Below are 4,040 nucleotides of genomic sequence, written 5' to 3'. Positions count from 1 at the left end.
TGCAACCACAGCCACTGCTGCTGCTGCTGTGGCCACTGAGACTGCTGGAGCATCTGGTTAGGCGGGCCAGGTTTGGCGTGGAGAACTTGGCCATCTTGGAGCTGCCGTTGTTGGCACCACTGCCTCCAGCCTCCTCCTGGCTGCTATCCCACAGCCTCCTGGGCATGGATGTACATTGCACTGAGTCCAACTCTTGTTCTGTCTTGACCACAAGGGGCAGTGGTGAGCTACAGGCTGGCCAGCCCAATGTCTGTGCTGAGCTACAGGAAGCTCTGGGGATGGGGCCTCCTCTGGGAGCAGGCCCCAGGAGTTGTATCTTGGAGAGCTAACTTTGAGAACTCAGTGCCTTTCTCCATGATCTCCTGGATCTGCAGGCTGTGTAGATGAGCAGGAACTGGTCCTCCATGCTCCGCCGGCCCGTATAGCAAACTGAGGATCTGCTGGAATGACTGGCTGCACAGTGGCCGGCAGCTCTACTACAGCACTGCGGCTGGTGTTGAGAAGGTCCAGGAAGAAGGAGCTGCTGGCGGCCACACAGCACAGTGGGCTTTGAAGGCATGGCCCTTAACCACCACTGACAAGTCACAGGATAGTCCCTGTAGCCACTGCTCATTGGTACACTCAAGGATGCTGCTGCCAAGGTCTGGAACCTTCACCTGCAGGGCCTGCACCATGGCAGCACCTGGTATCCCCTGGTTTTAGTTTACCTCCCACATCTCTCCTCTTTCATCATCTTAAAACTTGTGTGACTGTAATGCTAACCTCAGGGTCTGTCAGTGACGATTAAATCAATTAGTGAGTGTGCAGCACTGTTTCTTAACCAGTGCTTTGTCGGGGTCTGATCAGTAGCGGTAAGTTAGGCAGCCAACCAGAGCCTACTAAGTAAGAGGCAAAGTGGCTTTTGTGATTCTTTAATAAGTTGGGCCTCATTTGCACAAAAAGACACATTGATACTTTTGTCACTATCTCCTTGTAAGTTGGAAAAGCAATTCAGTTAGTCTGGCCGCTCCCGTCATGCCCTTACGTATGGGACCCTGGGTATGACATGCTTGAATAGTCTGTCTGAATCCTGCAGTCCACAATCACAGCTGGGAAGGGCTGAGTGGATGGTGGCAACCGGTTCAGATAGGCGCTTGCCTATGGTTTCATGTAGAACCAGCGCTCCCCCAGGCTCTGCCAGAAGAGCAACCCTGGCAAACAGAGGGAGAGACAGGCTGTGGGGCTGGGGACCAAGGTGGTTGCTATGGTGCTTCTTGTTAGAATGTTTTCAGGCACAAATCTCAAAATCCGCACCCCTGACCCACACCCCTTCAGCCCGCACCCCCCTGGCCCACACCCGAGAGTTATTTTGAACCACTGAAGGTCAGGAAGGAGCCCACCTGGCACTTCAGTGATGTCAGCAGCCATTCCCCTGTCTCTTCTCTTGCTGCTCAGTCTCACCACAGACCTGTGGCCACCTGGATCATCTGGCTGACTTCTTCAAGTCTGCTCCTCTTGGATGACAATCTGGAAGCTACTAGAGACTTGAAGAAGTCAGCTTAGTAGTTTATAAGTAAAAGGTAACTGTAGGATGCACCAAACGTTTCTCATCCTTTGAAAATGTAACTATGACAGAAAGGAGTAGCAGTTCATGGAGAAAGGTGAGGTCAAATGAAAGGGTTGTCTTGGAAACCTCCTGTCTTCAGTCATCTCATTTATATATGGCATGGTGTGCTCCACAGTGATGGAAGCTTAAGAGTCCCTGTGACTGTTATTCAACTCTGTCCCCATTTCATAATCTGCCCAATCTTGAAGAAATTATCTCATTTCCCTAAGCCTGGGTGCCCTTGTCTGTGGAGTGAGGTGGACTGTTCTCGCCTCGTGAGGTTGTTATGGGGATCAAATGACATAGTGTACAGGAAACAGTGAGCAGGTGCCAGGACAATGAATGGTGGTAAAGTGAAAGAGACAGGCTTGGGGACATAGTCTCATGGCAGGTCAGGTGACTGTGGTGACAGCAGTCAGCAGTGGAAGTCTAGGCCGATCGACTCTCCACTGTTCTGTCTTGTTCTCACGCTCCTGCTGGACCCCTTCTCCCAAGCCTTCTTGTTCACTTCCTTTTGTGTGACCCACCTGAGCTTATTGGGATTATTTGCACGAGCATGGAGATTATTTACTGGGTGATGACCAGCTTGCCACTGTCTACGCCACTGAAGATGATGCTCTCCCCACTGAGCAACCATTAGCAACTAATAGCTCTTCAGGGAGCAGTGAGGCCTCGTGAGCTCCGCCCCCCTCTCTGACAGACTGTTGATGGTGGCTGGCTTTTTGTAGTGTAGGTTCTGGGGATTGAACTCACGTCCCTCAAGCTTGTAAGGCAAGTATTTTACCGACAAAGCCATCTCTCAACCCTTAATTTTATATTTTCAAAGAAATCCTTGCAGAGTTCTTATGAAACTGCGAGTTAAAGAAAGCAAGCATTGGCTGACTCTCATTACCTAAGTCTCAGCGGCCAGGTTTAATGCTCTATGCTGTTGGAACGGCTTGGGCCGTGGAAGTCTAGGCTTGTGTATTTTAAGCAAGAGATGTATATTAGGGTTCTCTAAAGAAACAAAACCAATAAAAAATATATATACATATACACATATATGTATATAGATACATATACACATATATGTTAAATATATACATACATAATTATAATGGCTTAAAGGCTGTGATCCAGCTCGTGTAACAGTGGCTGTCTTCTGGCAGGAAGGCCAGGGGTACGATAGTTGTTCAGTCCACAAGGCTGGCTGTTTCAGCAGTCCTAATCTGCTGCTGGAGTCCTGGTCTTCAGTCCGTGTTGGCATCCAGATGAATTAGGTTGTAGCAGCAGTGAAGGAATGCCTGCTTGGCTCCAGGATGAGGAATTGCCACTGAGAGTAAGGGCGAGCATACACAAAGCAAGTTTCCTTTTTCCTTTTGTATGGGCTGCCACCAGAAGGTGTGAGCAGGTGGGTGTTCCCACCTCAAATGATCTGATCAAGAGAGTCCCCCACAGAGGTGTCCAGCTGCTTGGGCTTTAGTTGATTCCAGATGTGCTCAGGTTGACAACCATAGTGACAGGTTAGAGTAGTGAAGGTGATCTATTACCCAAAGAGAGACAATAAGTTATTCTGAATGAGTGGAAGAGCATGGACAACAAATCTGAGATATTTTCTCTTTTATATAGTTACTAGATTTTTTTTACTGTTTATTTTTATTATTTATTATGTGCCTGTGTGGGAGTACGTGCACAAGAGTGTAGGTCCCCTCAGGGCCACAGGTGTCAACCCCTCCCCTGGATCTTAGTTACAGAGGGTTATGAGCCACCCAGTATGGGTGTTTGGGTAAAATAAGGTCCTAGCCGAGGCCAGTGTTTGCCCACTATTAACTGCTGAGCTGTCTCTTCAGCTCCAAATTTTCTTCTGGTGATTTCAGCCAGGGCTTCTTATGCTGCCTGTAAGGGAGGACTCCTAGAGGAGCCAGCTGGGACCCGGATGTTCATCCCTCAGTCTACCCTGGGCAGCCAGAAAGGCCTGGCTTTCTCAAGTCCTCAGTGCTGTCCCCCACTTTCCCCAGCACTGCACAGACAGGACCTTTTTCCTCTGTAGAAAGGCAGGAAGTGGGGCTGTGGATGCTGGGAGAGACTGCTTGCTTCCTGCTCCCACGATGGAGATGAAAGTTAGTAGAAATTCTCATAGGCAATTTCCTGATTGACTTTGACCTTGACAATGAAGATACACAGCAGATAAACTAACAGCAAGACAGGAGCCTGCCCTACCTGAAGCTCAGACCCTAAAAATGTTGTCAACCTTCAGTCACAGAAGGTTTCAACAAAGCGCCCAGGCTGAGGATGTGACGCTGAGGGTAGGGGCTAGCAGAGAGAATGTGGTGGGCCTTGGGCTTAGCATGCCCAGGCCCAAGGCTAAGCAAGGCTTAGCATGTCCCAGCACGCAAAAACATAAACAAAAACAGACCATCCATTCAAACTTCTGCCTGTGCTCTATTCTGTGTAAGATGCATTCTGCCTGTGCTCT

General features: G+C 49.2%; 1 protein-coding gene and 1 pseudogene across 4 annotated transcripts in view; one reads left to right on the top strand and one right to left on the bottom strand.

The window, feature by feature from the left end:
* The window catches only part of LOC114619896, a 1,586-nt pseudogene extending 912 nt beyond the window's left edge, over positions 1-674 (bottom strand).
* Ncald (neurocalcin delta) overlaps positions 1-4,040 on the top strand; it is a 175,552-nt gene that overhangs the window by 126,992 nt on the left and 44,520 nt on the right. The gene's annotated exons all lie outside the window — the stretch shown is intronic.

This window comes from Grammomys surdaster, unplaced genomic scaffold (assembly GCF_004785775.1).
Source record: "Grammomys surdaster isolate TR1022 unplaced genomic scaffold, NIH_TR_1.0 63, whole genome shotgun sequence".
NCBI classification, from domain to species: domain Eukaryota; kingdom Metazoa; phylum Chordata; class Mammalia; order Rodentia; family Muridae; genus Grammomys; species Grammomys surdaster.
Note: the sequence above shows the minus strand (reverse complement) of the source record. Positions and strands in the feature narration are given on the sequence as shown.